Source organism: Hyperolius riggenbachi, chromosome 7 (assembly GCF_040937935.1).
Source record: "Hyperolius riggenbachi isolate aHypRig1 chromosome 7, aHypRig1.pri, whole genome shotgun sequence".
NCBI classification, from domain to species: domain Eukaryota; kingdom Metazoa; phylum Chordata; class Amphibia; order Anura; family Hyperoliidae; genus Hyperolius; species Hyperolius riggenbachi.
In genome coordinates, this window is record NC_090652.1 from 136,914,584 (window position 1) to 136,933,885 (window position 19,302).

General features: G+C 41.2%; 1 protein-coding gene and 1 long non-coding RNA gene across 3 annotated transcripts in view; one reads left to right on the forward strand and one right to left on the reverse strand.

Moving 5' to 3' along the window:
* The window catches only part of GRIN2A (glutamate ionotropic receptor NMDA type subunit 2A), an 880,817-nt gene that overhangs the window by 775,763 nt on the left and 85,752 nt on the right, over nucleotides 1-19,302 (reverse strand). The gene's annotated exons all lie outside the window — the stretch shown is intronic.
* The window catches only part of LOC137524608 (uncharacterized), a 54,914-nt gene that overhangs the window by 29,033 nt on the left and 6,579 nt on the right, over nucleotides 1-19,302 (forward strand). The window contains exons 2-3 of the long non-coding RNA XR_011022733.1: nucleotides 11,916-11,987; nucleotides 13,857-13,998. This is a non-coding gene — a long non-coding RNA (uncharacterized lncRNA). The remainder of the gene's footprint in view (nucleotides 1-11,915; nucleotides 11,988-13,856; nucleotides 13,999-19,302) is intronic.

The window sequence follows — 19,302 nt, forward strand, 5'->3', positions numbered from 1 at the left end:
CTTTATGCCTCTCCTCTCTCTCCCTACCTCTCCTCTCTCTTCCTGCCTCTCTTCTTGCTCCCTTGTCTTTCTGCATCTTTTCTCTCCACTGTCTTTCTGCCTCTATTTTCTCTCCTGTCCTTCTGGCTCTCTTTTCTCACTTCTATCTACTAACTGGTAAGGGGGCTGCTAATATTTGGGCACCAGGCTGTGGATGGGGCTGGTAATACTGGGGCACACCTTGCTGCTTAAGCTGGGGGGGGGGGGCTAATACTGGGGCACACCTGGTTACCTGTACTAGAACACCTAAACTAGCGGCCCAACTAAGTTTAGAGACATACTGTATGGGGGGGGGGGAATAGTTTCCCCTTACCTGTACTGTGGGTGACTATTCTAGGCTACCTATACTGGGTGCAACTATACCTAGCATTACCCGCCGTGGTGTGCCTAGCACACCACACTCCTTTCTTTCTTTTTTGGGGGGAGGGGGCAGGGGGTGTCTTTTAATACATAGCACCGGCTGTCATAAACCCTAGGTACGCCACTGGCTGCACATATAACGGAAAGCTAGAAAACGAAATATAAAGTAACTCAAACAAATGGCATTGAGGATTTTGCCTTGAAATGCCCCATAATTAAAACTAATGTTGTACAACAGATCCTCTACTTCATTAATGTGATTAAATTAGTGGAATATCAAAGCTTCCTGAAGGAAGCTTTTTAAAGGTCAGTTATCTAGAGTAATAAATTGCCTTAATTAATCTCGCATTCTCATTCATTCTCATATATCATATAGCTCACAATAGGTGCCTTTGTGGTTTTCTCTGACGACTGTGAAAGCAGAATGTGTAACTGCAGCTCACCTCTGAAATATGCTGTAACAGGAAGTTCTCTATAAAGTTTAGTAGAGAGTATAAAGTGCAGAGGAAATGATGCAAATAGTGCCCAAAGCAGACATAACAAGGAAAGCTCAGTTGCTGAAAACAAAACACAACATAAATCCAATAGGAACAAAAAGTGGTTGACTGGTTTCCAAGTTACTGGAAGGGTTAATAATTCAAAGTTTTACTTCACTCAGAAGCTAATTGATAATATTGCTGTTCAAAATTATCAGATTATATTGAACTTTTATTAAACAGAGTAAACATTGCAGGAAAGCTTCTCCGGGAATCCATATATATATATATATATATATATATATATATATATATATATTGGTTACCTTATGGACTCAGCTTTTTTAATGTATGTCATGAGGGTATATTACTGTTATTTTAGCAAATAAGGGCTTGTAATTATTGATGGAGTACAAAAAACACCTTTAATTTGAAGTAATATATTGTCACCGTACATTGTACTAGGAACATACATTTAAATGTTGTGATAGCCTGGACTAATGGGCAAATAAAATGTATGGGTTTTATCTATAGTAACATTGTTTAATTTAAAACTATAGGGTATGGAATTGGAGAAATAGTTGTTGTTTTTTTCATTTTTTCTCTTGTTTTTCCCTATAAAATGCATAGAAAATAAAGTACTTACTAAAAACATGTATCACCCACAAAAAGCCTAATTTGTGGTGAAAAACATAAGATAGAGATCATTTAGGTGTGAAAAGCAGCGATAAAATTATGGCCAAATGCACGTAGGGAGCGTTGACAGGTGAAAATGGCTTTTGACAGTAAGCTTAACATAGCGTCCTGTGGTGTTAAGTGGTTAATGTAAAATTTGACAAAAAATTTTACAAACCTGACTAGTTAATGCATGATGTAACGTATTGCATGGTTTTGTGCATCATACACTAATTCTGCCGGATGTAGCATGGTAAAAATAGCTCACAGTAATTGCACAAACAATTTTCGTAGTGAATTAACCTCTTTACCTGTACTGCTGTCTGTGCCGTCAGCACATCCAGTTCACCATCTCTGATATCAGCATTATATTAACAGCACATTAAGGTCAGATAAGGTACTGATTAAACGGGCTGTGCACAAGCCTTGTTACTGCTTCTTGATGCTAAAGCCCACAATTATTTTCCTTTGTCACAAGAGCACAATAGCTTAACTAGGTTATTGGTATTCAGGGCTAGTATGAAAGCAGCATCTGATCTTCTATAGGTGTTGCAGTAGGGCAGAGAAAGCACTGCAGATAAACTGGGCTCTGCTTCCTTTTCATATTTCCTTACAGGAGGAAAAATCATAAAAATTATCAAACAACGTATTCACATTATCGATCAGGGATTACATTTAAAGCAAATCAGAACTTCACAACTGAGGGGTTTTACCCCTTGAGCACCAGAGCAATTTTCACCTTTCAGCGCTACTTCCATTCATTCGTCTATAACTTTATCATTACTTATCGCAATGAAATGAACTATATCTTGTTTTTTTTCACCATCAATTAGGCTTTCTTTAGGTGGGACATTATGCCAAGAATTATTTTAATGGGAAAATAGGAAAAAATGTGGGGAAAAAAATCATTTTTCAGTTTTCGGACATTATAGTTTTTAAATAATGCATGCTACTGTAATTAAAACCCAGGAAATGTATTTGCCCATTTGTCCCGGTTATAAAACAGTTTAAATTATGTCCCTATCACAATGTTTGGCGCCAATATTTTATTTGGAAATAAAGGTGGATGTTTTTCAGTTTTGCATCCATCCCTAATTACAAGCCCATAGTTTATAAAGTAACAGTGTTATACCCTCTTGACAAAAATATTTAAAAAGTTCAGTCCCTAAGGTAACTATTTATGTATTTTTTTTTTAATTGTAATTTTTTTTTTATTACAAAAAAATAATAATTGGAGAGTGTGGGAGGTAATGAGTTAATTTTTAGTGTAAAACTAATGTATTTGCATATGAAAAATGCTTTAGGGTGTAGTTTTACTATTTGGCCACAAGATGGCCAAAGTAACTTTTTGTTTATGTGACCTGCAAGCGTAGGAAGTACGCTTGCAGGAAGTCTTATGAGGCTGGGAAACTTTTTTTTTCACACAATGATCGCTGCTTCTCATAGAAGCAGCTGATCATTGCGGGGTGCTTAGATCAACAAACGGGAACAGTTTTTCCCGTTCATTGATCTCTGAGCGAGCAGGCAGCGGCGTGCACGCGAGCGGGAGTGCGCGCACGAGCGAGCGGGAGCGCGGGAGGTGCGGATATCTCCGTCCCTGGGGGTGAAAGGATAAAAAAAGGGTGGAGATATCCGCACCTATGGGGGTAAAGTGGTTAAACTTAAATGTGCGTTTAGTCAGATCTCTGCTTTCTTCTACAGTTTACATTACCATCAAACCTGACCAGGAAAGGTCTTACTCGTAGCCACCTCGTGATTTTTCCAAAGACCGGAGATATTTCAAGTGATTAGCGGTCGTTTGTGGGATCTCACGGTGTGGGTACAGGCGCACAATCACGCGACCGTGGTTTAGTGTCGTGCAGCGATAATGGCTGTCATGGGGGATCCGATCTTTAAGATCCCTGAAAACTCCTGCACAAATTACCATCATTGATTGAACTCTAGTTCGCACCCGTCATGTGTTGTCGCATTTACCCGCTGATAGGAAGATGGATCGTGGAGCACTCGGCGTCAGGGATACGTCCATGGGTCTATCTTCCTTTGTCACAAGGGGATTATTCAGCTTAACCATTCTGTTAACCATTCTAAACTCTGCCATGCAATTAGATAAGGGTTGCTTGGGTGGCCTAGTATACCAATTTTTTGTACTACTCAGTACACTGCAATTTTACTGAGCATATGTTTGGGTGCTAGATCCTTAGCATGTACATGTACATCAGGATATGAGAGTTACCGTGGTATAACAATAGCCCCTGAGACTGCAGGGAGACCAGGGGTTATGGGGGCCTACTCCTCCTTCCCACTATGAAAAGTAGCGCAGGAAGCATATTTATCTTCTCCAGTGCTGGTCTCTCTTCCCTGCTCAGGAGCACACTCTGTGCTACCATCCTCAAGGCTCCCTATGCACATCATGTGATTGGGAGTCGGAGGATGATAGCATAGAGTAAGTGGCTGCCAGGAAGAAAAAAAATACCCAATGCAGGTAAATATTCTAGACTCAGACACATGTAATCATCATTCAAATTAATTACTATAATTTGTATAGTATTAAAAGATCAACACAAAATATTGTACCTCCTATCGGCACCTTTAGGCAATGTTGCAAACAAGCCATATAATCACAGTGGCATGTAGGACCACAAATACCGGTTACAATGCAAACAAGTTCAGATAATATTGCAAACAAGCTACCCAATCACAGTGGCATGTAGGACCACAAATACCGGTTACAATGCAGGCTAGAAATTGATTCAGCAGGAAGCATGATCAATTAGCCGTTCGATCGATTTCTGGCAGATTTCGATCGATTTGCTCGATTGGTCCAGATGGAAAATCTAGGTCGATCCGCTGCTTGCCGTCGATCGATGGCCCATAGAGTTGCATTGGATCGAATGGTGCAATAATGCATTTCGATCAATTTTCAATAGATTGCATTCTGAAATCTATTGGAAATCTGTTTCTAGTGTGTGACACACATCAGATTCCTGTCAGATTCAACCTGACAGGCATCTGACAAGAATCTATCTGATGGTCGAATCTGCTGCAAATCTATAAGTGTATGGTCACCTTTACACTGTTACTTGTCTTTTCCCCTTAAAAACTGTCCCCAGACCATGGTGGAGGTATCTGACCATGACTTTGGTTCATATACAGCATACACACATGACTAGACTGGCTTACTGAGCATGCCCAAAAAGGGATACTGCTTTCCTTAGCTGTTCTTTTGTTTTAAGATCATTTAATATTCACCTGAATAATAAATATATGTATTTAAAGCAATCAGTATTTTAGATTAAAAAGTCAATTAAAAATGCATGCCCTTCAAAACCACACCATAACAAAAACAAAACAAAAGTCAATTAAAAGTATTTGCATTTCAATTTGTTGAGCTTTTTGGTTTCATAATAAGATTTGTATAACTCTGATCTTTTCCATGTATTTATATGCTAATCATCTGTAATCTTAAACATACATATTTAAGCCTGCTGAAACAAACATTATTACGGCAGCTGGTGAATGTGACACACATTATTTTCCGTTATCCCGTTATAATGGCGTCTTTTGTTTTAATAATAATGTAGTAAATTGTTTTCTATTGAAAGAAACAATATTTTTTCAGACCTTGAGATCTCATGCAAGGTTTACATATGCGTTGCATCACCCTACGACTGGAAAATCAATGTGGTAAAATGAATGCTACTTTATGTTAAATGTGATGTAGGTTAGATTTGCAAATGCTGCACATAACAGCACTTTACTGTGTTTAGCACTAGACAAGTAGAGGGGAGCGTCTGCTTACAGATAAAAATAATTTAACAAATGCAGAGGCTGCATTTAAGCAAAACTGAATTTAAGTGTTTCTACTGTATGACGCTAACTGAAAATGAGGAGGGCATCTCCGGACAAGGTTCGTGGGGGTGATCGGCATTTGTACATTTTGGGTTGATTTAGAAAGGACAGGAATGTCACATGTAAAGATTTCATCATCATCATTTGGGCTACATTTTTTCTAAGCTGCTCTAAGTTTTCTAGAGAAATCTACTGTACATCATGGCAGAATAATTAACATGTTAATTCCACAATTTGGGGCTTAAAGTGGGTGGGGGTCAGCTTATCTGCCAGTGATATTACATGTGGGGCCACCCTATGCAGGAAGAATGGAACCATACCTGTAACCATAGCTACCTCTCCTTACTCCAACTCCAATCCTGGCATCTCCCTGGCAGCTTCATAACGCCCTGCTACAGCTTCAGGCTCATTTTGGTCACATGAGAGTAAGCCTGGACCTCTAGTGGTGAGTTATGAAACTACCAGGAGGAGCCAAGAGGATTCAGGGTAGGAACACACTAGGCAGAATCGCATATTCGTTTTCCATGGCACATAGTGGAGAACGCATATGCGATTCTGCCTAGTGTGTTCCTACCCTCAGGCTGGAGCAAGGAGAGGTAGCTATGCTTTGTGTGACATTTCCCTCTGCATTGTGGCTAGGGAAGAACATCAGGGGTCAGTATTTTGGCAGGTAACTCTATTTGGCCTACCTTTTAAGCCAAAAGTAGGGGGTGAATTTAGCCATGGTTCAGCTTATCAATGAGTATACAGGATCTTTCCTAATACAGTCAGTGTATTCAGCTTGGACTTTTTAGAATCCATTACTTTGAGATACGGTAATCTACATTTTTGCCCCTCTTCTAGCTCAAGCATACAGTGAAAGGTGATTTTAAGGTAGGCTCACTGATTAAAAATGATGAAATAAATCAACCACCACTTAAACGGCGTTAGGGATGCGGTGCAGTGCGACGCGGCCACCGCACCGCCAAAAACAGGCCTTCAGGGAATACTGCGTTAGTGCACCCTATTCCCTGCCTGGCATTCGGCCAAGCTGGAAGTAACGCGCTCTTGTGGTCACTTCCAGCTTCAGGTATGCTGAAGTGCATGAAAGCATATTGTAAAAATACTCTTCGACGCATGCGTGCCGAAATGTCGCAACGCCAACGTGTTTTAATAACCCTGCATCGCCATAGACTAACATGACATCCGGTCCAACGCAGACTGCCGCAGGAGCTGCACAGTAAGGTAGGTATGCGCTAGCATTAAATTGGGCACTTCCAGCACAGCATACCGTAACGTGGGAAGTATGGACTTCCCCATGGACTTGCATTAGGTTGCGGTAGCAGTACAGCAATTTGCTGCACCACACCACCCCAGTGTGAAAGGCCCCTTACAGTCCTTTTTGACATGGCAGATAACAGCCCCTGGTCATAAATGGTCGTTTGTACCATTATTGTCTACCTTTACAGGTATCCCTAATGCTGATGACAGATGTGGGATGCTGAGAAAATTCAAACAATCTAGTCTAGTAGCCTCTATAATCATAGTTGCCTTTTAAAGAGGAACTGCAGTTAAAGAAAATGTAATAAAAAAGTTCTTAATTTTTACAATTATTTATTTAGTCAGTGTTTGTCCATTGTAAAACCCTTCCTCTCCCTGATTTACATTCTAAAATGTATTATATGGCAACATATTTACTGCTGGCATGTGATCTCTGTGGAAGGAGAGGCTGCTTTTTTAGGCAGTTGGAAACAGCTGTTATTTCCCACAATGCAACAAGGCTCCCACAGTGTGATGTCAGTAGCTAGGTCTGACATCACACTGTGGGAGGGGTTTCACCACAATATCAGCCACACAGAGCCCCCTAATGATCTGTCTGAGAAAAGGTAAAAGGAAAGGTAAGGTTTCTCATGGGAAAGGGAGTATCAGCTACTGATTGGGATGAAGTTCAATTCATTTAAGTTTCATCCACAGTTAATAATATACCCATTGACCTAGACCACAAGTTATGATAATGGCAGAAATTGGCTGTCAACATAATCACAGAATATTCCTTTGGGTAACACTGTTCCTAGCTAGGAAGGTAGTTTTAAAATTGTTCTCCCCAGACCAACCTCAAGTGTCTCACTGGAGGACCCTGGTCTTGGAGGTTATCCAATTCAGAAAAGTGCTGTATTCCCATCAAAGTATGGACAAACTGGCTGGAAACCTTGTTGTCAATTACCCTTTGAGTTTGTTGCTCAGTTTAGTAGTGTTCATTTTAGATTAGATTTAATTTTAGATGTTTTTTTTTTTTCAATAGATATTATCAGATGTGATGTATATCATCTTATATTATTGACGTACCATATACTGCACAGTCCTATACTGTATTTATTGCATAAACACATCTAATGGTTGCTGTCTATATCTCTGTTAAAACCAAACTTCCCTGTATTCATTTATTTCACATGTGAAGGAAGTCTGCAAGTGCTGGTTTAATATTTTACAATAGCCCAAGCAGAGATAAAATAGTGTATCATGCAACAATTGCAAGAGATTACAATGAATGTAATCAGTTCAGTAAGATGTTCATTTGCCTTTTGAATACATATCTCTTGTAAATGTGCGACCTTGGCCAATGCCCTCACATTAGATTTTTCAGTTAGAGTAGACTTGTGAAAAAAGAGAGGAGCTAGCTATTAGCATTGTGAACAATCTAGTAGTTCAGAAAGTATTCCTTATCCCCCTTTGATCATAATTTAAAAACTTTACCATTGAGTCCTTATGCAGATGTGTATCGGCCTCAGTAATGACTCATCTGACTTTAAAGCAGACCTGAACTCAGAACTTCCCCTCTGCTCTAAAGAATAAGCAACAGCGTAATAACCTTTAAAGAAAAACATTTTTTGTTACAGCGGATACAAATCCCGCAATAAATATGCAGTGTCTACGTCCTTCTTTCATGGAAGCAGACTTAAGGTTAACATCCTGTTGCGAGGCAGCCAGCTGACAAAGCTGAGAGATCAAATTACTGTTGTTATTAGTCACTGATGAGGGGGAATTAGGCAGGTTAAACTCTCTAAAGGCATACAGGGTGCATTTCTCTAGGTTTCTTTCTGTCCTGTGCAAGAGTTCAGGTCCACTTTAAGACCTGAACCTGTAGTTATTTTATTTGGGGCAAACAGTATAGTTGACACAGCTGTTTTGATATCTAAATGTCCACAATATCAGAATGTCCTTCATAAAACCTTTTTTCATCATATCATGTTGGTTTCTCTGGGAGAGAGCAGGTATAGGTATAATTCAAAGAAACATACATCATTGTTTTCCAATGGGTTCTTTATGATTGTGTATTTATATAGTGCCGATATCTTCTGAAGCACTATTACATAGTTTATATAGTCAAATCACTAGTTGTCCCTCAGAGAAGCCTACAATCTAACCCCTACCACAGTCAGTTATTGTCTTATTGACAAAAGAGTCTGTAAAATCTGTGGATCCTCCAGAATATGTAAAAAAAAAACATGAGAGAACAGGAAGCACGTTATGGTATAGTGAGTTAAAGGGGAACTGAAATAAGAGGTATACGGAGGCTGCCGTATTTATTTCCTTTTAATCAATACCAGTTGCCTGGCAGCCCTGCTGCTCTATTTCTCTGCAGTAGTATCTGAAAATCACCAGAAACAAGCATGCAGCTAGTCTTGTCAGATCTGACTATAAAGCCTGAAACACCTGATCTGCTGCATGCTTGTTCAGGGGCTATGGCTAATAGTATTAGAGGCAGAGGATCAGCAGGGCTGCCAGGCAACTGGTATTGCTTGAAAGGAAATAAACATGGCAGCCTCCATATACCTCTCTCTTCAGTTCCCCTTTAATCATAGGGTGTGAAAAGAATAATTAATGTGGTGCTTACAAACCCGGGTTGTGGAACGGCAACCACAGTAAAAAGCTTTGAGTCCAGTGGGTCCAACCACTGTCTGAAGTATGTAGATCTCCTCTGGTTCAGTCGCTCTTCAAGAAAAAGAGTGTAATGAGGACCAGGAAGGTAGGAAGGTCTCTTTGGTAAAAGGGCTGGCAACTGGCCTGACTAAAAACCATCCCCTAGGGCGGTCATGGCAAACTAAGATGGGAGGGGGCGTCCTAAAATAAGAAAAAAACTATTAAAAACTGTTTATAATGGTAAGGAGCACTTTCCACACTGCTGACACAAAATAACAGGAAAAAAGATTTATTGGGGAAAAAAAACACACTGGACAACGCATTTGTTACAACTAACAACCTGTTTTCTCAGGTCAATATAGCCATGACTGGATAGTGTAATGGTTAAGGTCTCTGCCTCTGACAAGCACCTATTTAGTAAGGAGTCCTTGACACTGGCACCTGCTATTCTATCAGGCACCTCGGGTGCCCAAATTTCCTCATAGCAGCTATTTGTATGGGTGCCTAAAGCGGACCCCAAAATTCTGCGGTGCCTCTTGTGCCCAAATTTCCTGCTTCATCCATTCTTAACTAGTTTTTAATGTACTAGAGAAATGTCATAACAAATTCATTCAATTCCCTATCGCTGAGAGTGTCACATCCCAGTGTTTGACACAGCAGCGCTATGCAGGGAAATGTGCTTTCCTTTGGATGTGAGCAGGCAGCTGGCTCTACTGCTATACATACTTCATTATGCCTCATGCGGCAGCCCCTGTTGAGATGCAGCACAATCCTTTTCAAGCTCTCATACCTTATAGAACGGAAGCATAATTCAACTGTTTGATAACCATGCTGCATGCAGTTAGGTCACAGATTGCCTCAGAATGCATTCCAGAGCATTCTGCAAGCCAAGTAAATAGCAAACATGTTAAAAGAATTTACAAATATATCTGTATTTTAACTTAGAGATGAGTGCCCTGTAATAAGTGGACTTCTCATCTCTCCTCTCCAGGCCACTGCTAACTCCAGAAATGTGGTGCTGCTGGGAGACAGTGCAGCCTCTGCACAGTACAGCATGAAAAGGGGCCTGTAATAAATCTCGGCATTGTAGCCCTATGCCAGGAGAGAACTGAAGAGAGAAGACCAGGCGCTACATGGGAAAGTCTATTAAATAACTGTTACCCTCTACAGTGTAGCTTTCTCCTTCTTCAGTGTCCCCAGGTTAATAGCCACTAGCAGATGATCAGTACAATGACCAATATTCAACAACTGGGCAATTCCAATAGAAAAATCAGTACATTTTACCAAAAATGTACTGTTGCTAAACCTAACCGTATTCTCACACAAGCCCTCTCTCTGCCTAACCCTACCCGACCCCATCACCAACGGCTAAACCTAACCGAATACTCCCACCATTGCCTAAACCTAACCATGTCCGTCCTCCACTGATGCCTAACCCTAACTGACGCCTCTGTCAGAGGCACCCATTCGCTAATCACACTGCTTCAAGGCACTGTGTTATGAATGAATAAATATTTTCCAGTTGAACTGGTGTGCTCTCTATTTTATCTTATACTTCAAAAGAAAACCACATCTAAATACTCTGAGAGCCTCCATCCCCACAAACTTCTGGTCAGGCCACCTTTGGAGGTAATAGTTTATCCAAAACTATAATTTAGGAGAGCAACCATCCAGCATCCGACAGGACCTAGGAAGCAGAGCAGGGACGGTTTATTCCCCGTAAGCCAGTGGTTGCAGGGATCTGCATCCCACCCTTGTGAGTATAAATTTGTATACTTCCACTACCCGTATACGCAATGGTACTGCACCATTGAACTCCTGGCATCTCTCTGCTTATCGCCTAGGTGTTCCAGCAGTACAAGCCTACTACGGGAAAAACCCCAAACCTTTCTGTAATGTTATGCTTTGTTTAATGTTTTAGACCATAGAAGAAATTTGATTGTAATCCCACTTTAAGGAAGTTTCTATCAGGGTTCCAATAGAGTTGAACGGATGCCACAATGCTATCACGTGACACAGCACCCTTGACTCTGGGGTGCCACAGATTTATGGAATAAGGCTCTTGTGACTACTAATTCTACAACCAAATGTAGGCATTTCCCACTTTTTATTTTCATGCACCAGAATTGACTTCAGAAGAGCTTGCTACAGACTTCAAGCACGAAAAGGTTTGCTTGGAATTTCACTATAAAGGTTTTCTCTTCTATAATTGTGTTTTTGTTTATCTTTTTTAAACAAAACTACTATTTTTTCTCTTATGGTCAAGACATAGCACATAACTGTGATGCTGTATGTAATTGCAGCAAATGTCAGGTTAGATCTTGTATAGTTCACTGGAGATGTCCGTACGCCGCTAGAGTATGTAATTAAGCAGTTTTAATTGAATTATGGAATTATGTCATGCACCATCTTTAATAAGATAATGGCTAATCTGTAACAGAATTTAAGCACACAATGCTTTGCAGGCAGCAGAACCGAAGACAATTATGAAAGAAAGTGAAATAACGCTACATGAAGTCGTATCTTTTAGATGCTAAAATCATTCTATCCGCTGATTTATGGAAACATGCAGCTTTCTGTGTTAGGGTTCAATTTGAATTTGTTCTGTTGCCATAGAATGTTGTCTTCGTGATTCATACCGCTGCTGAATAGAACAAGGCAGGCAGAGCCTGAAGATCATTCATCAAAGTATCCTTGGCTCAAAAAAGTACTGAAGAATAAAACGGCTTTGGAAGCTTTTACTCGCAGAGATCAATTTGTACTTGTGCATGTTTTATGGTATTACAATAGACAAAAAGACTGCGGCGGTGCGGAGTTGTGTACTTGCTGATGCCTGTAGAAAAAAATGCGGTGGTGAGAAACTGTGAACTCACTGAAGCTGATGAATAGCATAGCACAAAGGCAGGGGACAACCTTGTTTTTCAGTTTTCTGCATGCGTTCTTCTGCATGCGTTTTCTGCACACCAGGGGCTTTGCTGCACTAAACCGTGATAACTCATATCCCAACCGCATTTTCGTGTTTGTGCGCCACCGCGAAGTATCGTGCGCAATGGTGAATTTTTACACAAAAACGATTACATTTTCGAGCGGAAATTCACGATTGTGTGCTATAATTCGCGATCGTGCGCAAATGCGAAAATGGCCGTGATATGAGTTGTCACAATTTAGTGAATCAAGCCCCATGTGTGTTTGTATGCAGAAAAAAGCATGTGCTGTTTTCATAGCAGCTAGTGTAGTTGATAGAGAAAGCTGACAAAATGTGCAGAATTATCCTGAACAATGTCAGTGTTTTTTCCCAGGGCTCGCTACATGATAGCCGCTGCTCAGCGGCATCCCCCCGCCCGCTTCGATCGCCGATCAGGAAATCCCATTCAAAGAACGGGATTTCCTGGAGGGCTTCCCCCGTCGGGACGTCATTGGGAGTCCCGAACCACCCCTCAGCGCTGCCTGGCACTGATTGGCCAGGCAGCGCACGGGGCCTGGGGGGGGGCGCACGGCGCGACGGATAGCGACGATCGTGCGCGGGGCGGCGGCGATCGGTGTGCTGACGCAGCTAGCAAAGTGCTAGCTGCGTGCAACAAAAAAAAAAAATTAAACAAATCTGCCCAGCAGGGCCGGAGAAAACCTCCTGCGCGGCTTACCCCGAACTCTGGGTTACCGCCAAGGAGGTTAAGTGTGAAGTAACCCATTGATTATGCCATTTGCAGTTTAAGTAAGTTTTTCTGTAAAAAAAAATGAGCACAAAAAAAGTCAAGTGTATTCTCTGAGGCTCTATTCACACCTGCGTTTTCAAAATGCCGGCAAATTTGTTTTTGCAGGAGTGATTTTTCCGCAATTTCACGCGGAAAAAAATCACTGAACAGTGTGGCGATTTGGGTGCGATCGCATTTTGCGCTTCTATAGCACTGAAACGTGATCACCGGGAAATCACCTGAAAATGGTGCAGGCTACGCGTTTGCGTTGGACGTTTTTGCCCGGTTTTGGGCAATTTGCGGTGATTAAGTAAGAACGGGCTCATAGGGTTTCATTACGCTAGGGCTTTTAAAAAGCGCTAGCGTTTGAGCGTTTTGCCGAAATCGTGGCAAAACGCTCTAGTGTGAATGGGGCCTAAAGCCTAAAAGAGTGAAGGAGTGAGAAGAAGCTATAACTCTAAAGGTTTTATTCAATAAGACAAATAGCATGCCTTATCCGAGTTAACATGCCTTATCAGAGATAACACGCCTTATCAAAGTTAACATGCCTTATCAAAGTTAACATGCCTTATCAGAGTAGCATAGCGAGCGCTACAAACCCGCAGGGGCTCAGGGCAGGACGAGTGGTGCGGAGTGGAGAAGTTCATAGCACTCGCTATGCTACTCTGATAAGCTGTGTCAACTCTGATAAGGAATGTCATCTCTGATAAGATACTGATACTCAGATAAGTTATGCTATTTGTCTTAGTGAATCAAGCCCAAAGTATGTAAACAGTATGGCAGAAGTTATGTTCTAAGTAAGTCTGTAAAAAAATGCTTGTAGTGGTCAGCACATTGTTCCCCTCCTTAACTTAGCCACTGGAAGCCACTCTGTCATGTGCCATGACATCATCCCTCCTCTCCTCAGCAATGCAGAAGTAGGCATCGCTTACCTATAGCCAAAGGACCAATCTGCATAAGCTTCAGGCCAGAACTGGTGCACGAGGGATGTAGTCCCAATTTACAAGGTGGGCAGTAAAGTTGTTGCGTACACATACTATGATTGTCACCTGTGAGGCTCACTACTCAGTCCCCCAAATGACAGTTTAGCTTATAGAGAAACCATAACCAAGGATTAAACTTCATCCCAATCAATAGCTGATACCTCTTTTCCCATGAGAAATCTTGACCTTTTCTCCAATAGATCATCAGGGCCCAGGGGTTCTGTATGGCTGATATTGTAACCCCTCCCACAGTGTGATGTCAGGACTTACGTCCTAACACTTTCCTCTCCGTGAGCATTGTTGCATTGTGGGAAATAACTGGTGGTTTCCAACTGCCCAGGAACCAGTATCTCCCTGTGTCCATATGTATATCAATAAAAACAAAAACCTTTTAGCCTACCACAATGGTTATACATGGCAGTTTGTGCTGTCTAGTGTTTTTCTTGTCTGCCAGTAGTAAAGATTATTACATGCAGGCTGATTGTGGCTGTAGTGGGAGGGATATGGAGGCTGCAATATTTATTTCCTTTTAAGCAATACCAGTTGCCTGGCTATCCTCTGATCCTCTGCCTCGAATACTTTCAGCCATAGACCCTGAACAAGCATGCAGCAGATCAGGTGTTTTTGGCATTTTTGTCAGATTTGACAAGCTTGCTGACGATGCTTGTTTCTGGTGTAATTCAGACACTACTGCAGACACAATGGCCTCAATTCACTAAGATCATGCTGGAGACAATGGCCTCAATTCACTAAGCTTATCTCCTGTCTTTATTAACGTTTCTAGAGTTATCACCATGGTGATAAGGCATGTAGTATTCAGGAAACATTTTACCTCAGGCAAACCTAAAGTTAACTCTTCTGTCTTTAAGTTAACTCTTCAATCCTTAAAATAACTCCAGAAGTTTAAGACAGGCTGTTAATTAACTGTGTGTGAAAATAACTACAGAGGAGGTAACTTAACTACAGAGAGGTAATTTAAGGAATGAAGAGATAAGATACAGTAACTCTCTTACTGTGTGGAGGTAAGTTTTCTCTTGCCTTATCTCCAGCATGATCTTAGTGAATTTAGGCCATTAAGACAAGAGAAAACTTACCTCCACACAGTAAGAGAGTTATATTATCTCTTCATTCCTTAAGTTACCTCCTCTGTAGTTAATTTACCTCCTCTGTAGTTAATTTACTTCCTCTGTAGTTATTTTCACATGCAGTTAATAAAGAGCCTGTCTTTAACTGTGGAGTTATTTTAAGGATTGAAGAGTTAACTTAAAGACAGAAGAGTTAACTTTAGGTTTGCCTTAGGTAAAATGTTTCCTGAATATGACATGCCTCATCACCATGGTGACCACTCTAGAAACGTTATTAAAGAGAGGAGATAAGCTTAGTGAATTGAGGCCATAGATCATTAGGGCTGCCAGGCAACTGGTATTTTTTTAAAAGGAAATAAATATGGTAGCCTCCATATTCTCCTCATTTCAGTTGTCCTTTAGAATTCAGTCTTAACCACTTGACGACCAGTGGATTTTCATATGATCTGTGCTGCGTGGGCTCTCAGCACAGATCAGGATAGAGCCAGGGCGATCAGACTTACCCCCTTTTTTCCCCAGTAGGGGGATGTCCTCCTGGGGGGGTCTGATCGCCGCCGTCTTGCTGCGCTTTGCGGGGGGGCTCTTCAAAGCCCCCCTCCGCAGCGTTTTCGGCGCTCTGTCCCTCTCCCTCTCTCTCCCTTCCCCTCTGAGCTGCGCAGGACGGATATCCGTCCTGCGCATTGTAGGATAGGCTTAGGCTTAGAGGCCGGGGATCGCTGATCTGCCTTACGGTGCTGCTGCCGCGTGTTTATATTTTGCCAGCGAGCCGCGATCGGCAGCTCTCCGGCTGTTCACGGAGACACCCTCCGTGAACTGACATGGAAAGGCCGCCGTTTCCATGGTAACCCGCAGACGACCAGTTTACGCCAATCAGCGTTAGCTGGTCATCAAGAGGTTAACAATTAAAATCTTAAACAGCCATGACAGTCTGATGTAAAATGTGCATTATGCCCATATTAAAGAGGTGTAAGAAGATAAAATGGCTCTGAACGTTTCAAAAATAAAACCTTATAAACATTGTTTCCTCAGCCAGATAAAGTGTTTTGCCTTTTATTTATTTTTCAGAACACAAGAACTCATTTCAACTTTCTAATCGACTGCTTTATTTGTATAGATAACATAACGAACTTTATAATACTTAGTAGGACAAGTACTATAAGTAACTATGTTTATCTCTTCATGTCACAAGTCACTTCAAGTATCCTTTAATGTTAATTCTACTGCTAATTTCTGGATATTTCTGCACAGCACCGACCACTTTACATTGTGAATGGTGTAATGCTATTTTTTATGGACTTTTTGGCAAAAAATATTTTAGAACAGAGGAGATAACATAATAACCAGTGGCAGCAATACTTACTTTGTCTTACATATTAGAGCCATATTTTAACCACTTAGGAGGCAGAGATACAATCTGAGCTATATTAAAAGCTACAGTATATTCTATTTTAGACATGCAGGTATTTGTTGTGTTATGATATGATATGCAGTTGCTCTATTATAGGTTTCTTATTTTATTCTATGTGATATTAAATGTTTCGTGAAATATAGGCACTACCGCTTCATTCTAAGTAATATTTTAAGTGGGGACGCAGTTCTTATTTTCTGCAGGCCCCATGCATGTTGAATTGTGCAGCTTACAGCAGACTCCTTTTGTATATATAGTACTAGCAATACTAAGAAAATATCTGAAGTCTCTTTCTGTTTTCCAGTACAGCAAGAGTTAAAGAACTAACATTATTACCTGTGCAAAAGAGCTTGTTGACAGCTTGTCAAATTCATGTTCGGTTTCCTGAGAAGTAAATAGAAGCTAAAATGCTGGTATCTGTCAGGGAGACTAGAGTTGCTAAAGTTTTACTGCAGGACAGTTTAAACAGCCATTACTTTTGTATCTTTGCATGGATTATAAACTACAGGTGGGACAGTCTGATGCAACCTTAAAAATAAAGCTAGAAGACTGGAAAATTAAAATATGAGACTCCTTTTTATTCTACTAATGTTCTATTTATCATCCATAGTACACATACAATTCATTATCTCGTATGTTTATTTTCACTTCAGGTTTGCTTCAAAGTTAAAAAAAATATAAAAATAATTAATACAGTACACACATACCAACACACAAATAAAACTAAACTGGTTAAAACTAAAAATGTTTTTAGTCAATCAAATTTTAAAATTCCAGATCTGCTATGGTACAGTATACCTACAATCTATAGGTACAGGTAGGCCAGATACCCAAGTGCTATCTGCTTAAGCCATACCTTTCCTGTGATGATAATCTATTATCAAATTTAATTACATTTCTGCAGGTGCTCACATTTTACTGTCCTTAAGCCATCAAAGCACATAGAATGTAAAAAAAAGTCATTAAGCAGTCCACTGAATAGCTATAAGGTTTCAGACAAGTCATGCAGCAATACTAATTTCTTCATTTTGCATATTAGTTCATTCATTTGTGACCTGCCACTGTCTCATTTCATCTGTGGGATTGTAAGGGATATGAAGGATACTCCATTGTCTACCATTCTCAGCCGAGCAGAGGTCAAACTCAACAGATTTTTCTAGTCAAGCAAGTGTCACATGCAAAGTAATACCAGAACTGATTAAAATAAGTGTCTGTGGATTATTTCTGCTTTTTATGAGAAGATTTTTTTTCCCTACATAACAGAAGGCAGCTCAGATACCTCTTTATCTGTAAAGCAGTAATTAGATTATGGTTGCCCTTCAGAATAAGATATGCTCAAGCCCTCCAAGAAAAACAGCCCAACCTGCCACACCAGTATACAGGAGTCATAAATTATACTGTACTTGCATTCATCAACATGGCAAGCAGAGATTAGAGAAATCTCAGAAAACTCTGCTCAGATGATGGAGCTGTGCAATCTATTTTGTGGCTGGTAACAAAATGCAGTAAATTCTGACTCTCCCCACTTTGGGCCTTAAAGGATACCAGAGTTGAAAACCTTAGGAGAAACGGGGGGAGCCAGCATGTATGGGGAGCTGCCCTGATGGTCACCCCTCCCCCCCATTCTCCTGTGTCCCCCTCCTTTCTTACCTAAAGCCCCCCGGCAGCCTCTTCCAGGTCACTGGGTTTTAGTGCTGCATGCATCCTACAGTGAGCAACTGCGGCCGGAAGCGCATGTGCATGATGTAATCGTGACGTCATGCGCTGAGCGATCCCAGCCGCACACTGTAGGACTCGCACGGCCGGGCTGGCATCTGCACACTGAAGCCCAACTCCTGCGACCTGGAAGAGGCTGCCGGGGGACTTTAGGTAAGAAAGGGGGGACACAGGAGAATGGGGGGGGGGTTGGGGGGAGCAATGGCCATCAGGACAGCTCCTCTTACATGCTGGCTCTCCCCTTTTCTCCTAAGTTTTTCATCTCTGGTATTCTTTAAGGATTTAAAATTAGTTTATTAGAGGAGGGACAGAAAAGGTTTATTTTATCTGTGACAGCATGAGCTGTGGTGACTGGGCATTACTCTACTCTAAAGGACTCTAAGTGGGAACCATTAACAGCCTGTGCACTTTGACAGATGTGTTGATTAACTAGATTAGAAAGATTAGAATCTCTTAATCTGGACAAAATGTTCTTAGCCATACATAAAGAATGTGGACGTGGTCATGTGTGGAGCCAAATGTACAAATGCTGTTTAGATAAGCAGATAGATAGTGAGATATGTCCCTCCCCCCTACCCCATTTAGATGTACCCTCTTCCACTGTTCAGAAAGCCAGATGTGTCCCCCTTTACATAGCTAGATGTGCCCACCTTCCCTCCATTCAGATAGCCAAACGTGCCCCTTTTCCCTGTTCAGATAGCCAGATGTGCCCTGTTCCCTCTGTTTAGATAGCCAGATGTGTCCCCCTATAGATAGCCAGATGTGCCCTGCCCCCCCCCCCCCCCCATTTAAATAGCTAGATGTGCCCCCCTTTTTCTGCTACTATTAATGCTTCTGCACTCCACTGTAGAGGAAGGGAGAAAAGCAGGGGCAATTCAGGCCCTCGCAGTGCTGCACCCAGGGACATATGCCCCCCTTTCCCTCCCATAGCTACGCCTCTGTGCTCATGATCTTCCAGCCATCCAGATAACTTTTTGTCTGTTTTCAGTCCCTGGAAATACTCTATAGTAGTTAAAATCAGGTAAAAGATTTTAACAATGTATTTTTAAACATTGTTTCCACTGGCAGGAGAAATTAAAAAAAACTGATTCAGGCCAGAGATTCACATGAAAGGACATT